The sequence below is a fragment of the Orcinus orca genome, chromosome 16 (assembly GCF_937001465.1).
Source record: "Orcinus orca chromosome 16, mOrcOrc1.1, whole genome shotgun sequence".
Classification (NCBI taxonomy): domain Eukaryota; kingdom Metazoa; phylum Chordata; class Mammalia; order Artiodactyla; family Delphinidae; genus Orcinus; species Orcinus orca.
In genome coordinates, this window is record NC_064574.1 from 19,023,459 (window position 1) to 19,045,314 (window position 21,856).

At 42.5% G+C, this 21,856-nt stretch overlaps 1 long non-coding RNA gene across 5 annotated transcripts in view; it reads left to right on the plus strand.

Annotated features, from left to right (window-relative positions):
* The window catches only part of LOC117202481 (uncharacterized), a 58,174-nt gene that overhangs the window by 281 nt on the left and 36,037 nt on the right, over positions 1-21,856 (plus strand). For all 5 annotated transcript variants that reach the window (XR_007472127.1, XR_004484888.2, XR_004484889.2 and 2 more), the window contains exon 2: positions 8,936-9,050. This is a non-coding gene — a long non-coding RNA (uncharacterized LOC117202481). The remainder of the gene's footprint in view (positions 1-8,935; positions 9,051-21,856) is intronic.

The window sequence follows — 21,856 nt, forward strand, 5'->3', positions numbered from 1 at the left end:
CGCGCGGTCAGCTGCTTTGGGGCCTTGGCGTGGCTGCGGGAGGGGGCGTCCAGAGCTGTGGGCAAAGCTACTGCCGCCGCCTGGTCTGGCCTCCTCAGCCCCTGAGCCGTCCCCGCTGGCCAATCACAGCGCTGACCGCATATATGCATATATTTGAACTTGGCGCTGGAGGACCTTGCAGTGCTCATCTTCTGCCTTGGCCTGTGCAGCAGACAAACTGAGGCACTGGAGTTGCTTCAAAGCTTTATTGGATAAAACCATTCATCACCTGTTGGGTTCGCCTCATCTTTGGGGACCTTTTCTACTCTGTGTTCTGATTCGGCCACTGTGTCTTCACCCATGACCATGTCGCCTCCGAAATTTAAGTCCTGGGACCCGTCTATTTCTCGTTATCGGCCGCCTCTAGTTTCATTTCTTTCCCTACCCAGCCTACATCTTCAGAATCCTGTCCTGCCTCATGTGCTTCTGTAACAACCCCAGACCGTCGATTAATACAATCGCCTGCTTTCGGTTCGCTAGGTGCTTCTGGAGGGGGAAAGATACAACACCAACTTAACAGATTGGTGCCACTGGGATCAAGATCTCAGCTGTCAGCTAAACTCTAAGCTCCGTGGGATTGGGACAGCACTGGGAGGCCAAAAAAATAGAGGTGGAGAGTTTGCTGCTGAGACATCTGGTGGGAGTACAAGGCTTTGCAAGGGCTATTTTTGTCTCATCCCACCTCATGTTTATCCTATTAGAGCCTGAGAATGAAATGTAGAGCAAAGCAAAATATTAGTGATGAGAATATTCTAGAATGGCACGTTGGTGAGAAAGTATCAATAGAAGATCCTGTAGAGACTCAGACAAATGTTAAGTAACATGAAGAATGAAATGAGAAATAGCAAGAAAGCATGCAAAGATGCTAAATTGGTATAGTTAAAAGTTTTAAATAAACTCAGAGAGCAAGATAAAGTCCTTTAAAAAGCATTATGATGGAAAGGGATTGCGTGTTTCTGATGGCCAGCCTTCCAGAAAGATTAAAAGATTATACCCAAAAATTCCTTTGAGAAGTGGCAGGTGTAAGAGGATCCTGGAAATCAGTAAGTAACCTGGCTTCAAAAATATAATTTTGAAAAAGGAGGTTTTTCATGAGGGGAAAAGGAGATCCAAAACAGATTTGTCTGGACATATCAGAGGCCCCTACTGTGTTGTATCTTAGGAGCAGAATCCCAAGTAGGCTGGGCTCCTGCTGTCACAAAGGCCATTAAGCAGGCTTTGGAGCCCCAGGGGGAGACCACACACGGCCTGAAACTTCTCAGGAAGTGTGTTGTCAAGCACTGGAGAGGAGATTTAGTTTGATTTTGTTCTCTCACAATGATTATGTGTTATTAATTTATATCTTTCTGTTCCTCTATAGCATAGGGTCCATTTGTTGTGTAAAAAATCCATGAAGTACCTTAAACCCTATCTAGTGTTTTCACATACCACATTGTATTTGATAAAGAAAAGCAGCAGACTTGTCTGTTAACAGTTAACTGGAAAGGGTATTGCTTTGAAAACAATCCAATTTATTACACATCTGTATATCAACCTTGCCACCCGATTCTAAATTTAAATACTTCTGTTAAGAACTTCCCTGGTGGTCCAGTGGGTAAGACTCCACGCTCCCAGTGCAGGGGGCCTGGGTTCGATCCGTGGTGGGGGAACTAGATCCCTTAGTTGCATGCCTCAACTAAGAGTCCACATGCCGCAACTAAGAAGTCCGCGTGCCGCAACTAAAGATCCTGCATGCCGCAACTGAGACCCGGCGCAGCCAAAATAATAAATAAATAAAATTTTTAAAAAATAAGTAAATAAATACTTGCTGTTTACCAACAGGAAATTACAGCTACATTTACATATGTCTGTGGGGGAAATGCCTGCAGAGAATAACCACATCTTTATATGCAAAGCAAATATCTGAAACCAAAGAAAACAATTCTGGAATCCCAGGCTGGACATTAATATTTTAGGAGTAGAGCACAAGATCTTCAATAAACAAGAAAACCTACACGTTGTAGAAAAAGAAATCACATAGATATCAATTCTCCTTAAGGTAGAGCGATTCATCTCAGATTGTTCAGGACCAGTTTGGTTGGTTGTTTTAAATTCTTTGCACAGCAATACTTTTGTAAGTAAGAGTTTATTTCTAGAAAAAATGAAATTATAATGAATTATAAAATACAAAATAGTGACCCCATTTTTTAATGATTAGAGTCAACATACATAAAATCACTCTAAAGTTGCTATAAGGGAATTCCCTGGCGGTCCAGTGGTTAGGACTCCACGCTGTCACGGCCAAGGGCCTGGGTTCAATCCCTGGTCGGGGATCTAAGATTCCACATCCCACAAGCCATGTGGTGCAGCAAAAAAAAAAAAAAAAGAGAAAGAAAGAAAAAAATTGCTATAAAAGTTTTGAAACAGTCTCAATTCTATATTAAATTCATGGAAGACCAGATAATCAACCCCCCTTGTCCAAGGACTATATTTCATATAGCACTAAGATAAAGCATCTAAAAATGGAGATCTTTCAAAAGCGTATCATTCTTTGGCTCAAACTTCCATTATTTTTATAAGACTGACTTTTATTGTCAGTATATGAATATACCACAATTTATTTACCCATTGTCCTGTTGACAGACATTTGAATTGTTCCCCATGTTTTATTATTACAAACAATGTTGGAATGAACATTTTTGTAAATGCCTCCTCGTGCACAAGTGCAAGAACCTAGGGTATAAACTCATGTTATCCTATGTGATTCATAGACCCATGAGTGAAATTGCTGGGTTGAACGATGTATGCACTTTCACTTTTAGATATTGCCTACTTGGTCTCCAAAGTGCTTGTACCAATTTACGTTTACTTCAGCAGTGTGGAAGAGTTCCCAAGTCTTCGTTTGATCACAAACATTTAAAATTCTCAGACTTTTTAATTATCCCAACCTGCTGGATATGAAATAGTACTTCATATGGTTTAGTTTGCATTTCCATAGTTAATAATGAGGTTGAGCATCTTTTCATACATTTATTAGCCATTCTGGCTTCTTTTTCTATGAGTTACCTCTTTATCTTTTATTCTTTTCTTTTTTTTTTTTTTTTTTTTTTGCGGTACGCGGGCCTCTCATTGTTGTGTCCTCGCCCGTTGCGGAGCACAGGCTCCGGACGCGCAGGCTCAGAGGCCAGCGGCCATGGCTCACGTGCCCAGCCGCTCCACAGCATGTGGGATTCTCCCCGACCGGGGCACAAACCCGTGTCCCCTGCATCGGCAGGCAGACTCTCAACCACTGCGCCACCAGAGATGCCCTTTTATTCATTTTTTTATTGAGTGTTCTTAATTTTTGATTTATAAGTTATTTATATATTCTGGATTTGAATCTTTGGTCAATGATGTATGTTGCAAATATTTTTTCACAGTCTGCAGTTTGTCCTTTCGTATTTTTAGTGATGTAGTTTGATACTCAGGCATTTTTTTATTTTAATGATGTTGACTATCAGCTTTTTTCTTTATGGGTTGTGCTTTTTGTAATTTATTAAATCTTTGCTCTAAACAAAGATCATAATACATGCTCTCCTATTTTCTTCTAAAAGTTTTCTCTTCTTCCTGGGTTCTTAAATTCCACTTGGATTTTTGTATTTGGTCCAAGAAAGTGTTTCAGTTTTATTCTTTCCTATATGAATAACCAATTACTCATCTTCATTTCTGGAAAAATCTGTCCCTTCTCCACTGATCTGCAAAGCCATTTTGTTAAAGATGTCAGATGTCCCTCTATGGCTGTGTTTCTGGGCTCTGTATTCTGTTCCAGTGGTGTAGATATCTACCCCTGATCCATTGTCACAATGTCTTAATTACCATACTTTATGGTAATTACTTATTTATTATAAAATATTTATTATAAAATATTTATTATAAAATAAGTCTTGTTGTGTGCTAGAGTGAGTCCATCATCCTCTGCTTCTTTCTCATGTGTGTCTTACCTGTTTTTGTACATTGCCATTTACATTTTAGAATTGGCTTGTTGAGTTGCCAAAGAAACATGTCAGGATTTTTATTGTAATTGCAATAAAATCTATATATTCCCTTGGGGAATCTTTATGATACTGTTTCTGTCCAGGTTCACAACATGTTTTTCTCTTTATTTAGGTCATCTTTAAGATTTTTCTGTCTTTTTAAAAATAATTCTTAATAAAGGTTTTAAACATCTTTTGTTAGATTTATCAAAAAGTCCTTTACAATTTTTTAATGCTGTAAATAACATCTTTTTAAAATTATATTTTCCAAATCTTTGTGTCTGAATTATAGGAAAACAATTGAATCACCTTGCTAAACTCTCATAGTTTTTCTAATAATCTGTTTGTAAATTATCTTGGCCTTTTCTATGCAGACAATCATGTAACCTGTGAATGACTGCATGAGAATGATGTGCAGTAGACTGAGTACCCACATCCTAGATGCCTGCATCACAGTCTCCTAAACCTGTGACTATGTTATCTTACGTGACAAAATGGACTCTGTAGATGTGACGAAATTAAGGGTCTTGAGATGGGGAGATTTTTCTGGATTATCACAAAGTTCCTTTTAAGAGGCAGACAGAATTTGTCATAGACAGTGAAGGCTATGTGATGACAGAGGCAGGGAGAGATGATGTGATGATGGAAGCAAGGGTTGGGGTGATGTGCTTTGGTGATGGCAGAAGAGGCCACAAGCCAAGGAACACAAGCCGTCTTTAGAAGCCAGAAAATACAAAACAGATCCTTCCCAAGAGCCTCTAGAAGGAACAAGCCCTGCTGACACCTCAGTCCCATAAGACTAATTTCAGACCTCCAGAAGTGTAAGAGAATAAATTTGTGTTGTTTTAAACCACTAAATTTGTGATAATTTGTTATAGCAGCAATAAGAAACTAACACAGGATGCGTGGAAGATAACACTTTTTGATACATGTCTGAACTTGTCTTAATCTTCTCTCTAATTTTTGAGTTTGGCTCTAGAATTCCAGGCTGGAATCTTGTTGCCTCAGAACAAGATAGGGTTTTTTTCTCCCTTTATGATCTTTATATCATTTCTTTTTCTTGTCTTACTGTACTGGCCAGACTGTCCAAATGCAATGTTGAATAGATAGATTTTATAGGACACCCTTGTTATCTTCCTGATTTTTTTTAAGATTATATCCTGATTTTTTAATTCAAATGTATTTGACATATAATATTGTATAAGTTTAAGATGTACAATGTGTTGATTTGATAAGTCACCTTCCTGATTTTAAAGGGAATGTGTCTAATACTTCACCATTTGAGTATTTTATATGTATAAATTATAGGTAGAAAATTTTCATCAAGTTAAAGAAATTTCTTTCTTCTCCTAGTTGGCTAAGATTATTTTTAGCATAAATGAGTGCTGAATTTAATCAAATGCCTTTTCTGTGCCTATCAAGATAATCATGTAGATTTTCTCCTTTAAGCTATTGTTGTGATGATTTATAGTAATACTTTTTTTTAAGTTGGACAAACTTTGCATTAATGAGGTAAGAACAGCTTGCTTCTGCTGTATTCACCTTGCTAAATATTAATTCAAAATTTCACATCTATGTTTATGAGTCAACCGGGCTATAAATTCCTATCTTCGGCTGTCCTACTCGTGTTTTGGTTCAGGGTTTGATAGCCTCACAAACTGAGTTGGGGAGTGTTCCCTATCCTACTATTTTGGTCGATTCTTTTCATTTTAGAACTTAAGCATTTACTTACAACTACAGAAGATACAGATTTGATTCTCTTAAATTCCACGCACTCTTACCCACAAACATACTTTCAATGCCTTCATTCTTCCTATGTAGTTGTTTTGTAATTTTGGGTTCCATCAATATTCAGGATTATGTAAGTAGTATATACTCATGAGCCACATTGTATATCACATTTACATACCCTTTCCTACACAACTTTTGGTTTTCCTCGGAGTATATAAGTGGGATCTTGGTTGGTTGGTTTTGGCTTAGTTTTCTATGTGCCGATCAGTCATTCTTCCTGAAGCTGTTGCACAAAACTGTAAATCTCCTCTCCATTCATTTAAGTATTAGACAACGGTCAGTTGTACGTTTTTCATGGAGAAATCTCTCCTGGAGTTTTCCTGTTCCCTTGCTCCAAACTGGATTGTGCTGTGCCTGCTTCCTGCTGCTTTGGGGAAATTTCCCTCAACTAGCATCCTTTTTATTCCTTTTGCCTCTTTTCTGTCTTGGAATCCCCGTGTCCTGGTTCCCATGATTTCCTCTTTCTTGATTTCCGGGCTCATTTTTGGTGGAGCACAATTCTCTCATTTTGAGAAGGGATACACAGAAAATAAAATTTTTAAGGCCTTACTTGTTTGAGTTTATCTTAATTCTGTTCTCTCATTTGCTACTTTCATGGGCCTAGAATTCTAGATAGGAATCTTGTTCCTTCAGAATCTAGGTTTGTTGTCTTCTAATTTCAGTCTTACTGATGAGAGGACCAACTGTTTTGATTCTCAGTTTTTTAATATGAGTTGTCTTTCCTCTCTTATTGCTTGTATGATATCTCTGATGTTCTGAGATTTCGTAAAGATGTACTTTGGTGTAGGGTTTTTTCCCCCTCATTGCATTGGACTCTAAGGCTCTATTAATCTAGAAACTCATATCCCCAATTCAGAGAAATTTTCTTATAGTGTTTGTGTGAGAGAGAGACACAGTCAGAGAAAGAGAAAGGGAAACATTTGACATATACTGGGTTGACCAAAAGTTCGTTCAGGGGCTTCCCAGGTGGCGCAGTGGTTGAGAGTCCGCCTGCCGGTGCAGAGCGGCTGGGCCCGTGAGCCATGGCCGCTGAGCCTGCGCGTCCGGAGCCTGTGCTCCGCAATGGGAGAGACCAAAACAGTGAGAGGCCCACGTACTGCCAAAAAAAAAAAAAAAAGTTCGTTCAGGTTTTCTGTTAACATCTTACAGAAAACCCGAATGAACTTTTTAGCCAACCCAATATATAAGAATATGAATAATATTAGTTATGAAGCATCATAGTAAAATAAACACCCATGAACCCACCACCCAACTTAGGAAGTAGGATATTATCAATACCTGGAACTTCTCTATGTGCTCTTTTTTTTTTTTAAATATTTATGGCTGCGTTGGGTCTTAGTTGTGGCATGCAGGATCTTCGTTGCGGCACGTGGGATCTTCTGCTGTGGCGCACGGGCTCCTCGTTGTGGTGCACAGACTTCTCTCTAGTTGTGGCGAGTGGGCTCCAGAGCGTGTGGGCTCTGTAGTTGTGGCGTGTGGGCTCTCTGGTTGTAGCCCACGTGCTCAGGAGTTGTGGCGCACGGGCTTAGTTGACCTGCATCATGTGGGATCTTAGTTCCCTAACCAGGGCTCGAACCCACATCCCCTGCATTGGAAGGCGATTCTTAACCACTGGATCACCAGGGAAGTCCCCCATGTGCTCTTTTCTGATCCCATGCCCTGCCTTCCAGGGCCACCCCTCATGCCCTAACACTCCACCAGCCACATAACCACTCTCATGACTTTTCTCCTAATTCACTTGCTTTTCTTTATTGTTTTACTATTCACGTATGTGTCGCTAAACTGTACCTTGCTGACTGTTGCTTGCTTCTGAACATCGTAGAAATGGCATCACATACAGAAACAGCACTCTTCTGTGGCTTGCATCTCCTTCCACATTGTTCCTAAGAGTCATCTATGCACATACCTATAGTTTAGTATCATTTCATTGCAGTGTAGCATTCCATTGTATGGAGATAGTACAATTTATTTAACTATTCTCCAAAGGAGAATTAAGTTATTTCCTTTTTTTTTCCCTATCATGTCTACTAGTCCAGTCATTTCCTTCCCTCATTTTCTCTCTTCTCTGAAACTTACATCAGTCAATTGTTGAATCTTCTGGGCTAAGCCTTGAATTCTATTAGCTCTTCTGTCCTGTTTGCTCTTTCTTTGTAGTTTTTTTCTACTCTCAGAATTTCTCAAATTATGCTCTAAATCATCTATTGGCTTTTTTTAATTTCTGCTAAGATGTTTTGAATTTTTTAAAGCTCTTATTCTCTCTAAGTTCCTTTTCTTCTGTTACTCCTGTCTGTAGTTTTCGTAGATACAAATATCATGGAAGGGGAAATTTCCCCCTTTCCCCTCTTGAGTTCTTTTGGCTGCTCTAATAGTTAAATTGACACAAGACAGATTAACAGGAGAAAAAAAATTAATTTGTGATCACAGAGGTCTCATAGAAATAGGACCCTCTAAGTGACCAAAGCAGACTGTTTATATATCATTTTTAGACAAAGAAATACATAATTATTTGTGAGGATTTCATAAATCAGCGGGGCTTGTGCTTAAGGTAACAGACTAAAGAATAAGTAATGAAGTTTGTTTATAGCTTTCTTAGCCTTGAGTTCCCTAATTCTGGTGATAAGGTTGCTTTCCTCCTGGTTTGGAAGGATACTTTCATATGGGAGAATTATTTCCCACTTTTCAGGGAGTTAGAGTGGGGTTTTCTATGTAAATCATTTTTTTACCAGCTGTTTCTCAAGTAACCGTAATTGAAAATAATCAATATGCCATGGAGACGTATTTTGAGGCAGCCTGCCCTGGGTCCCAAATCAAACAAGGTTTAGAATTTTCTTGCAATTTTCTTTTGCTTTCTGCATTCCCTGTTTCCTCCTAGGGTGGTTGGTTGGGTGATTAATGTATTTAGGTCTCTACCTTTCATGTTAGAAACTCCCCTCTCATGTCAAGGGATGCTTAGCTGTTGTCTCTGACATGAGTAAAGGCACCACAATGCCGAGTCCTGGGTGCATGGGTGGGGCTTGTCTGCACGTGGGCTTTACAGTAGGCTGATCAGTTGGGCACTCGGCTATTTCACCAGGGAAACACCAGATGCTAATAGGTCTTTTCTCTTGGCCTAGTCGATTTCCAAGAGAGGAATCTTCCATTCTTCCTCCCAGAGGATGTAAGCTGATCTACCATCATTCTGGCTGCTGGGCAGGGAAAGTGAGTGAGGCGTTCGCCACCCACCTCCAGGTAGGCTTTCACTGAATGCCTATTTTTAGCCCTGTTCTCAACTGTGCCTCGTGTCTCCGAGTCCAGAACCTCTTAGTTTGACTTGCCCATCGTCTTCCACTGCAGGGGAGGGCAGTCGTCTGGTTGTGTGGGGCGGGAGTGGAGGTCTGGGGGTCTCCCTGTGCCTCAAACAGATGCACAGCCAGGACTCCCTTCCTATTTTCAGTCCTACCCCTCATCCCCATCTTCAGGGCTGTTCCAGTTGGAGTCCTGTGGCAAGGAGTCCACCTGCTGCCTCTTACTGTGCACGACCTCCCTTCTCAGGGTTAGATTTCAGCCTTCTCTGCTCTCCTAAATCAGTTACCACTGACTTTTCAGCTTTTCTTGTCATCTGTCTTCTGTTTCTGCATCCTCTCCAGCCCTCTTGGTCCTTGTGGATGCATGCTTTTTCGCTGTTAATTTCTCTACTCTTATTCTGAGGCTTTGGGGACAAGGTGGAAAGAAATGCACGTGTTTTCAGTGTCACTGCCTCCACAATGCACAGGCGTTGGAATGTGGAAAATACCCGAGAGGAGGAGCAGAGGAAACTGCAGGAAGTCTGCAGCAGCCTCCGGTTCTCAGAGCCTTCCCATGGCTGGCCAGACGCCTGACATGGTATCCAGTTCTGTGGTGAGCAGAGAGGAGTTCTCTGCGCGTGTGTTCAGAACAGTGACACTTGTGCGGAGAACAGCAGAGGAGGGTGCTGTTGAAATGAGGAAAGAGAGTCAGCCTTGGCTGGAGCAAGTGCAAGTCTACTGGAAAAGCATTGATGGCCAAGATCCAGCTGTATCTCACCCATCCCATTCCCCCCGTTAGGAGAGTTAATCCCAGGGGAGGCACCGTTGCACACTCTTGAGGGACAGCCCAGGGTCGCAGAGGTCACCAGCAGCCCCTCAGACTCAAGGGGTCCATGTGGCTATGACTCCAGTCCCTGAGGGTAACTTCATGAAGTGGGGAAAACAGCAGATTTCTCATCCTCTGTCAGAGGGCCATCCCCAAAAGCCAGGACTTGGGAAACAACAACAACACCGGCTACCTTGCTTCCAGCATGGGGTAGATAGCCACAGACAGGAGAGCTGTGTCTCAAACATGATGCTAACTTGCCCTTGGCATCTAGCAAACCAAAGTCAGGTGGGGCAGATTCTGCAAGGGAACAGAGCAGTAGTCGCCTGTGCAGCCAGGGCTCCATGACCTGGGGTGGGGACTTTATTTCCCCCTCTAGGAGGGGAGCTGAGTAGTTCCACGTGCAGGTTCTGAGGGGCTGATCCCAGGACTTGGTGTGAGTGCTCACCCTTCCTTTCCGACCGTGAGCACCCTGCAGCCCTCCTGAGATGCTAACCCATGCCTGAGAGAGGCTGGAAAATGGGAGAAGGAAGAAGTATGCTCTGGGGTATTTTCAATACCACCAAGCAAGTCTTCCAGCTCTTAGCAGATACCGACTGGGTGTCCGACAGTTGAACTCAATTCTGACTGTCTACCTAGAGTTAGCACCAGAGGCCACAGTTTAAGGGCTCAGTCCTGCAAGACTGCCCCAAATTCAGATGTGATGCCAAAATTCGGCCTCTGTACACCAGTACTGAGTTCAATCTCGGAGACAGTTTTGAGTGAAGTAGAAAAGAATAGCTTTATTGCTTTGTCAGGCAAAGGGGGCCACAGTGGGCTAATATCCTCAAAACTGTGCTCTGACCTGGAGAGGGTAGTGAGGAGTTTTATCATAATGGTTCAAAGAGGAGGGCATGATCAGCTCACGGACATTCTTCTAATTGGTTGGTGGGGAGGTAATTGGGAGTCATCATCATCATCAACCGTCTGGTTCCAGCTGGTCTGGAGTCTACATGCTTGTGGGCAGCATACTGTTAACTTCTTTCACCTGGTGGGGCTTTTAGTCTCTGCAAAACAGCTCAAAAATATTGTTATGTGTATCCCTTGAGGGGGAACCAGGACCCTGCCCCAAGGCTGCACTATGTTTTTTGACTGCTCCTCCCTTGTCTCCACATCTCTTCCCTTCCCTGATTAGGGACTGTTTGAACCTGTCCTTTAGAGCTCCGGGAAGGTAATGGAGGCTGAATGAAGCCTATTTCATACAAACAAAACTCGAGGGACACAGAAAGGCTTTTTTTTTTTTCTTCTTCAATCTTTATTTTATTTTATTTTTACTGGCAAGCCTCCAATGCAATGATAAATTGGAAGTGTTGATACAGCGTATCCTTGTCCCTTTCCTGATTCCACAGAGAATGTGTTCAATAACTTACCAGTAAGCATAATGTATGCTGTAGTGTTTTTCACTTGTAGATATTCTTTATCAGGAAAAGGAAGGTCCCTTTTATTCTTAGTTGGCTATGAGATTTTATCATGAATGGGTATTGTCTTTTGTCAAATTCTGCTTTTGTGCCCAGGAGCCCCACAGGGTCCTTTTTGGTTTCAGGTGTAAGTCCAGGTTGTCACCTCTGCTTCTGACCGACCGGCTATAGATTGGTTAGAACAGCTCACAAAGCTCAGGGAAACATTTACTTACATTTACCAGTTTATTAAAAAGGATATCACAAAGGATACAGATGAGCATCCCACGGAAGAGGTCCACGGAGGTGAAGTCAGGAAGCGTCCTGAGCTCAGGAGCTTCTTCTGTCTGTGGGTCTAGGGTGCTCTGCCCTCCCAGCAAGTGGGTGTGTTCACCAACCCAGAAGCTCATCAAATCTCCTTGTGCAAGAGTTTTTATGGAACTTGATCTGCAGCCCCCAACCCCTTCCCTTAGATCAGGGGGTGGGACTGAAAGTTCCAATCTTGTGAATCACTCAGTCTTTCTAGTGACCAGCCCCTTCCTGAGGCTATGCAGGGCCCCCTCCCCCAGGTCATCGCATTAGCATAAACTCAGATGTCATAGAGAGGGCTTGTTGTGAATAACAAAAGATACTCCTATCCCTTAGGAAAGTACAGGGATTTTAGGAGCTCGGCTCCCGGGACCAGGGATGGAAACCAAGTATATTTCTCATTATACCACACGTGCCAACACCATATCCTCAGTGACAGCTGCTTCTGCTAAGGGGTGGCATGACTCCCATCAGTGAGGAAATCATCCTCTACACGGCAACCTTTCCCTCGCAGAGATGGGGAAGGGAGGGGAAGGGAAAGGCCCCGAAGCAGATACTATTGGTGCTGTGCCCAGAGCCCCCAGGACTCCTGGACTGTTTTTATGCACTCTAGGTCTCCTTGTGATGTCGCTCCCAGAAGCCTGCACCTGATCTCTTGGTAGAGAACCTAGGAATGTGTGTCCCACCCACCCCCCGCCAGGACTGACGCCGAATCTGGCCTCTGTACCCCAACACCAAATTAAATCTCAGAGATAGAGATTTGGGTGAACTAGAAAAGAATAGCTTTATTGCTTTGCCAGGCAAAGGGGCTCACAGCGGGCTAATGCCCTCAAAACTGTGTGTCCCAACCCAGGGGTTGGGGTGGGGGGAGGGTTGTGAGGAGTTTTAGTCAAGAGGAGGGGTTGCTGATAAGGATCCAGGTGCATGCAGGACCTGCATTCCTTCAGTCTAGAGATCTTCTGGCATCAGGTGGTCTCGTGATCTGTGGTTCTCGAGGTTATAGAACTGTGACCTTCTCTCTGGAACATCTTCCGTTTGGTGGGGGGTTTAGTTCTGCAGAAGAGCTCAAAGATATTATGTATATCCCTTGAGGAGGAAGCAGAACCCTACCCCAGGGCTGCAGTATTGTTTCTTGACTGCTCCTCCCTAATCTCCACATCCCCTCCTTTCCCTGATTAGCAACTGTTTGAACCTGCCCTTTGGAACTCAGAGAAGGGGACACAGAAAGGCTTTTGTGCCCAGAAGCCCCACAGGGTCTTGCCCGGTTTCAGGATTAGCCCTTAACAAATGACTGAAAACATGGGGGTATAGCCCTCCAGCTTTCTTGCTCCTTTGTTATTTACTTATTTATTTATTTGGCTGCACCGGGTCTTAGTTGCGGCACTCGGGGATCTTAGTTGCCACGTGCAGGATCTTTATTTGCGGTGTATATGCGGGATCTAGTTCCCTGACCTAGGGATTGAACCCGGGCCCCCTGCATTGGGAGCGCAGTCTTAACCACTGGACCACCAGGGAAGTCCCTGTGGGGTTAATTTTAAAATGTCTCCAGAGTTCCCATGAGAGATTGCTCCAGGCCTGCCCCGCCTTGGGACTCTGCTTGCTCTCTCTGTTTCCTTAGCCTCCTTTCTTCCCAGGTCTCACTTCCCCACTCACTGCCCAACCAGTTTTTTTTCTGGGAACACTTCTTTTTTTTTAATTTTATTTTATTTTATTTATATTTATTTTTGGCTGCATTGGGTCTTCGTTGCTGTGCGCAGGGGCTACTCTTCATTGCAGTGCGTAGGCTTCTCACTGCGGTGGCTTCTCATGTTGCGGAGCACAGGCTCTAGGCATGCAGACTTCAGTAGTTGTGGCGCACGGGCTTAATTGCTCCACGACGTGTGGGATCTTCCCGGACCAGGGATTGAACCCGTGTCCCGTGCACTGGAAGACAGATTCTTAACCACTGCACCACCAGGGAAGCCCTCTGGGAACACTTCTTAAATAAATAATTTTTACATGAATCCTCTTCTTCAAGTCTCTGCTTCTGGAAACTCAATCTAAGACAGCCTCATCTTTCAGAGTCCTTGCTGGTTCTTGGCTACTGCAAAGTGGGACAGAGTAGGCAGCCCTTTGTTTATAAAGCACTGTAAGCATGCTGCAGATGTGAAAGGTAGACCCTGAGATGAGGAAAGGGTGGAGACTTAAATTGTTGTTTCAAATCAAAGGGAGAGAATTGGGCTTCTGAAGGAAACCTGGAGGGGTAAGAAGAGGCAAAAGCTGGGAGTTTGAGGTGGAGAAGGGGATGAGCCACAGGGCAGTATAAAATGTCTCTGTTGCACCAGACCTTCAGTAAGGACTGCTACTCATACAGACACTGTGTGGGCGTGATGTTTGGGGTAAGGCTGCTTGGGATGCGATGCTGCAGTGCGCACCAGAAGGGCAGGATGAGAAGGCAAGACGGTCCTGAAACTGAGCTCATTCAGTGGAAGCAGGGATTCTGAGCCAGAGAAAATATAATCCACCACACGTGCACTGCACACACACACACACACACACACACACACACACACACGCACGCACGCACGCACCAGTCTACCAAGAGGGGAAAGGGATAAGATTCCTCCTCTGAGATCTGAGTTATGCATGAAAAGGACAAACTTGAAATAACTGAAGGATAAGTTCTAAAGTCATTGCAAGAATATCCAAAGGCAGCTACAGCATAGCAACAGCAGTTCCCAGTGAAAATCGATAAGGTGACTCCCACAGCAAACAGGAGTTCATGGAAGGTGGGGGAGGCAGCGTCATCCAAACCCACCACAAGGGTCTTACAACATGGCACCACCACCCCACGTGACCTGAGCTCTTTCTCTGCAAGCCCAGCCCATGACAGAGTCAGGCAGCCCTCCTCCCTCTGCCCTGCTCACCCAGGGTCTCAGCAGCAGTGCCAAGAGCCCTGCCCCTTCCCTGCCTCCCTCTTCTCCACCCTGCTGCCAGCTTCCTCTCCCTGTGTGCCAGGGTCTCAGCGGCGGGTGTTCCAGGGTGAATGAGGTCTAATGTGGTCGGGAGCTGGGAACCCGCCTCTCAATCCACTCCCATCTCTGACTCTTTCCCCTTTTAAGTCTTTATTCCACAAACATTTATTCACCACATGCAACTCACCAGGAACTGCTGTCTTTGTTCTGTCTCCATCCCTGTTCCTGTTTCTTTTTTACTCTCTCTCCCTGACTCCATTCCTGACTCTTTTTTTCCTCCTTTCCTCTCTTTCTCTCTATACCTTTCTCCCCTTCCCTCTCTCTATCCCTTCTCCCAGTCCTGGCCCCTTTGAATTAAATTGTCCTGAATCTCTGAAGACAGATGACACAGCAAATTTGACAGTGCCCACAGTAACTGACAAGTCACAAAGCAGTTTGTGGTAACAAGTCCTTATTTTTGTTGTTGTTGTTATTAGGAATAACCGTGTAACAAATGTGATTTTAGATCTTTATCTATGTCTCTGATTAATTCCTTCAAGAGCGCTCCCTAGGAAGAGTATTTTTAGGTCAAAGGGTACAGGCATTTTTAAGGCTTGTGATATAATTGGAAAATTGCTTTTTCAGGCATATTGCACATGTAACTGGACTTCTTTAAGTTCATACCAACCTCAGATTTGAGATAGGGTCACACATGTTTCTCCAGGGTCCTTGAAGACACTCATGTTCTGGAATATCTCTGTGGATTGGTTGGTTTGCAGAGGACATGCCCAGTCCCCTTTCTGCACACTTAAATATTCATTTGTTGATTTGTTCAGCACACATTTATATCAAGCATGTGCCATGTGCTAGTAATGACCCTGGACTAGACTTTGGTGATTTTTTTTGGCTACACAGCATGGCATGTGGGATCTTAGTTCCCCGAGAAGGGATCAAACCCATGCCTCCTGCAGTGGAAGCTCAAAGTCTTAACCACTGGACCGCCAGGGAAGTCCCCTAGACTTTGGTGATTGAGAGTTTTGCCAGAATCATGGGTGACTCCTTCCTTCAGACTAGGCACAATTCTGGCATTTGGTATTTTTTAAATCAACAATGAGAATTTTCTTACAATGCGAGACAGAGCGTGATCAAAGATCATTTGACCAACCATTATTTTCCTACCCAGACAGTCATAAACAACATTCAGTTCTCACCCACACTGCCTTCAGACTTTATTGGTCAAGGCTTCTCCTTTTTTCAAACATCAAAACAGCTTTGGATGTCCTATAATTTTTTTTTTTTTTTTTTTTGGTACGCGGGCCTCTCAGCGTAGTGGCCTCTCCCGTTGCGGAGCACAGGCTCCGAACGCACAGGCTCAGCGGCCATGGCTCACGGGCCCAGCTGCTCCGCGGCATGTGGAATCCTCCCAGACCAGGGCACGAACCCGTGTCCCCTGCATCGGGAGGTGGACTCTCAACCACTGCGCCACCAGGGAAGCCCTGTCCTATAATTTTTAATCACTGCTCGCTATAGACTGAATGTTTGTGTCCCTCCCCAAATTCATGTGTTGAAACCTAATCCCCAATTTAACGGTGTGAGGAGGTGGGGCCTTTGGGAGGTGATTAAGTCATGAAGGTGGAGCCTTTACCAATGTGATTAGTGCCCTTATAAAAGAGACCCCAGGGAAGTCTCTGGTGGTCCAGTGGTTAGGACTCCACACTTTAACTGCTGAGGGCCCGGGTTCAGTTCCTGGTTGGGGAACTAAGATCACACAAACCACGTGGCGTGGCCAAAATTAAAAATGATAACATAAATAAATAACAAAGGAGACCCCAGAGAGTTCCCTCACCCCTTCCTCCATGTGAGGACACAATTAAAAGAAGGTTATCTATGAACCAGGAAACAGACCCTCACCGAACACCAAATCTACCAAGTACCTTGATCTTGGACTTCCCAGCCTCCAGAACTGTGAGAAATAAATATATGTTGTTTGCAAACCACCTCCTCTATGGTAATTTGTTATGGCGGCCCAAACAGACTGAGACACTGCTTCAAGGAAGGGAGGTGTTTTGCCCCCTTTATTTCCTCCCCTAGGGTAGAGTTCATGGGTCGTGATCCCCATCCATATTATTCTCCCTTTTCTGAGGTAGGTTCAATGGCCGGCCTCTCTCTGTTATCCAACGGGTACATGAAAATATCAAGCATTATATATTCAACTTGTTGCAACCTGTGCTCACGTGCTCACAGATTCATAGATTTTGGTGTAACTTGCTCACTAATCACAAATTTTAGCTATTCAGTGAGTGTCAATGGATGTTTTTAGGTTTCCAAAGAGGAATTCAACTACAGATCTCCCAGAATGTTTAGATGCACTTAGAAGCTTAACAGTGCATGTTAATCAGATAATCACAATACAGTATGATAAAAGCTTTTCTGAAGTTGTACTATACGGGAGGTAGGATTTGAGGGGGAACCCAGAGGATAAGTCCAAAACACAGCAAGCAAGGGCGAAAGACCTTACTAACTGTGTATCAGTCAGCCACTGCTGCATAAAAAACACTGAAATTATCTCAGTGTCAAGCAACAATACATATAGTATTAGTAAATTTCTCACTCAGGTGACTGGAGGTTTGCTGGGCATTGACCTTGATCTTGTCTGGGCTTACATGAGCATGGCTCTAAGCCATGGATTTGGTTCAGGTCTATTCCGTGCATTCTGGACCTCATGTGTACTAATATCCCATTGGCCAAAGTAGCTCATATGGCAAAGCTGACAATCAAGGTGCAAGGAAATACATTCTTCCCATGGAGGTGTAGTGAGAAGCAATGAATATCTGCTGAATAATCATCTAATCTACCACAAGCAGGACCTTATAGAACCAAGGGATGTTGTTCTAGCGGAAAGTAATAGGAACGACTAGAGAGGAACCACATCAGGAAAGACAGGGGGACACAAGGATGTGTCAGACATTTTGGGAATTGTGGATGTTTTGAAGGACAGAAGCCCAGGGCACTTGTGAGAGATGTTGAGTATGTGTAGGAAGCTAAGTCAAAAGAGGGAGACAGGAGCCAGTATTTCAGGGTTGGAGGAAACCTAAAAGATCTGGATAGACTGGGGCAAGATAAGATGCCTGCCCTCCCTTTTGGATTTTCAGGGGCTCCTGCTCTGTCTTTTGAAGTCTCTACTTCCTGGATGGGGGGATCCTTCCACTAATCCTCTGTGCTCTCTAGGCAACCAATATTACCTTCTCTTCGCCATCCAAGTGAAGAACTGCATTAATTCTTTTCCTCATCACCTCCCATGCCCAGCATAGCATCTAGTAAATGTTTATTATATATACCCCAGAATATGTGAACAACTGGGAATTCTTTTTTCAAAATTACTTTTTTCTATTAAGGCATACTTATTGAAAGAATGGCACAAATCGTGAATAGGAAAGATGCATAGCCTGTTGGCAGAAATATCCACCCTCACACTTGAATCAATAGCCTTTCAGATTACATGCAATGTAATTACATAACTAGAATCATATATTGTTATCTTTAACCAGCTTTTTTTATATCAACTCAAAACATAAACCTATCACATCCTTTTTAATGGCTGCATTGTCTTTTATTATATGGCTATAACATCATTTATTCAATCTCTTAATTTTCACTGCTAGAAATGATATTCTGAAAAATATACTTTTAAATATATATCTACGGGCTTCCCTGGTGGCGCAGTGGTTGGGAGTCCACCTGCCGCTGCAGGGGACGTGGGTTCGTGCCCCGGTCCGGGAGGATCCCACATGCCGTGGAGCGGCTGGGCCCGTGAGCCATGGCCGCTGAGCCTGCGCGTCCGGAGCCTGTGCTCCGCAATGGGAGAGGCCATAACAGTGAGAGGTCCACGTGTTGCAAAAAAAAAAAAATATATATATATATATATATATATATACACATACATATGTGTATATATATACACACATATGTATATATATATATACCTACTGGACTAGTTATTTGTCTAAGCATAAATTGCTAGAAGTAGAATAGTTTGTTGAAATGCATACCCACTTAAACTTTTCATACATATTGCCAAGTTGCCTGCCAGAATGGCTGTATCAACATGCATTCCTATCATTGATGTCTGAAAGTAGCTTTCCCTCACATACTTGACATCACTGGGTATTACACACATAGCTAATGTAAACAGTTTTATTTCATTGTTATTATAATGGAATAATGGCATTTTTATGTCTTTGTGAAAAAAACGTATTTTTTGAACTGGAATTCTCCCAGCAGAGTCATCAACAAATGTGAGAGTAGAACACAGATATTTTAAGAAAGAGGACTTATTAAAGATAGAAATGGAAATCAATAAATTAGAAAGCAAAAAGAAAATAGAGTTGATAAACCTAAGAGCTGGCTCTTTTAAAAAGGAGGCGGTAAAACAGAAGAAGAAAAATTTAGAACTATCAAGCATGAGCAAACACATAGGGGATAAAACAAAAAAAACCCACAATGCCAAATGTTAAAATTTATGTTGTATGTCTAAAAATTTATCTGAAATGGCTTTCTTGAAAATATAAGTTCCTAAAATTGATTCTAAAGAACCAAAACCCCTTGATAAAATGGAAAAGGTTGTAAATAATCTAAGCTCGCAAGCAACAGCACCTAGATGGTTTTATGAATGAGTTCTAGGAAATCTTATTTTAAAATACTATTTCTATGTCATTTTAACTAGATATTTAAACTAGCACAGGAAAAGATGTAATTTATAATACAAAAATGCAGTGTGTTTTATAATACAAAAGTCTAAATAGGCATTTATAGACATGAAAGTCTTAAATAAAATATTAGTAAGTTATACCCAGGAGTATATTAAAAGAATTGTGCATCAGGATCACATAGTGTTTATTCCAGGAAGAATGATTGGTTCAACATTAAGTAATGTGTGTTGAATCAAGCATTCTGTAATACATTAGATGGTGAAAGGAAAAAAGCCTATGGTCATCTCAGTATATGCCAAAAATGCATTAATTAAGATGTGACATCTATTTCAGATAATGATGATAATGACAATAATGGCAACAATGGCAGTAAATATCTTAGTAAGCAAAGAACGGGAGGGCCAAGAATACACATTTTTTTTTTTAAATCAGAAGCCACAGCAGCAAACTTAATGGTAAAACATCAAACATTGTTTCCATTAAATGAGGTGCTAACTATTATTGCTGCTAATCAAAATGTTTCTGAAGTCTCAGAACAATGTCATTAGTTAAGAAAAAGAAATAAAAGAGATCGATATTAAAATAAATAGCAAATTATCTTTATGTCCAGACTATACTCTTTTCATTTTAGGAAATCCATGAAATCCAACTGAAAATATTACTGAAACTAATAAGAGAAGTCAATAAAGTGGTTCAATATAAGAAATACAGTGAGAGGCCCGCGTACCGCAAAAAAAAAAAAAAAGATATTCTCAAGACTACATTTCCCATTCTCCCTTGCAGCTAGATGTGTTCATGTGACTAAGTTTTGACCAATGAGCGTGGTCTTTTTTTGCTACATCCAGAAATCTTGCTCAAGAGACTGCTTACATGCATCCTTTCCCCTTCTCTAACCACTTTGTCTTTCCTGCCGCTTGGGACGTGAAGTCTGAGGATAAGTCTGGGTAGACTGGACTTTGAGGATGAAGTTCACATGCTAGTTACGGCAGAGCAGAAAGCTGGAAGGAGCCTGGGTTCCAGAGGATTTTATGAAAGAGAAAAACCACATCAGCTCAAGATTGCCTACATCTGGACCTTAACATGAGGGAAGAATGGGACTATCTTTTTTTTTTTTTTTTTTTTTGGCGGTACGCGGGCCTCTCACTGTTGTGGCCCCTCCCGTTGCGGAGCACAGGCTCCGGACGCGCAGGCTCAGCGGCCATGGCTCACGGGCACAGCCGCTCCGCGGCATGTGGGATCTTCCCGGACCGGGGCACGAACCCGTGTCCCCTGCATCGGCAGGCGGACTCTCAACCACTGCACCACCAGGGAAGCCCCTGGGACTATCTTATTTAAGCCATTGTTATTTTGGGTTTTGTTCGTTTACAGGTGAATCTAATCCTATCTTAATAAACTTTAATATTCCCCTCATGGTTATATAATTATATTCAGACTTATTTAAGACACGTACACAAGTATTATACAGTAAGTCCCGTACATACGAACGAGTTCCGTTCCAAGAGTGCATTCATAAGTCCGATTTGTTCGTAAGTCCAACAAAGTTAGCTTACAAACCCAACTAACACAATCGGCTATATAGAACTGTACTGTAATAGGTTTATAATACTTTTTACATAAATAATACATTTTTTAAAAAACCCAAAAATAAAACATTTTTAATCTTACAGTACATTACCTTGAAAAGTACAGTAGTACAGTACAACAGATGGCATACAGAGGTTGGCATCGAGTGAACAGGCAAGAAGAGTTACTGATTGGAGGAGGGAGAGGAGGTGGGAGATGGTAGAGCTGAAGGATCGTCAACAATAGGAGACGGAGGGCAAGCTGTAATTTCACTTACGCCTGACGTTGATGGCTTAGGTTCTGGTTCCTTGCTGGATTCAATTCTATCTACCCTCTTGAAAAAATAATCCAGTGATGTCTGGGTAGTAGCTCTTTTTTTCTCGTCATAGATAAAGGTAGCACTGGATTGCGTTCTGAATGGCTGCTGCGACCTTCGTGTACTGTTCTACGTTCGGATCCTGTGCCTCAAAAATTAACAGTGCCTCCTCAAATAAAGAAAATCCCCTTGCCAGTGCCTGTGTCGTGAATCTCTTCGGTTCTTCAGTTAGTCCTTCTTCCTCTTGTCTCTCTTTGCGCTTTTAGCAGTACCAGCTGTATCACCGCTGCTTTAACACTCGCTTCTGGATATCCTGGGCTTGAAATAAAGATACTGTACTACTGTACTCTATACAGTACTGTACAGTAAAGAACACAAAAGCACAAACACTTGTAGAGGATGCACGCACATGACAATGTACCCCAGACACGTGAACTAACTTATGTGACTGGACATGTGAACGCATGTTCATATCTTTGAAAGTTCGCATGTTCATATCTTTGAAAGAACGCATGTTCATATCTTTGAAGGTTCATATGTAGGGGACTTACTGTATAGGTTTTTTTCATTATTTTCAGGGAGGGAAAAAATACTTTCTTCATCTTGTTTTCTTCAGTAAATACAACCTTGTGAAGCACTATCCATGTCAATTAGTATAGCTCTAATTCATATTTTTTGG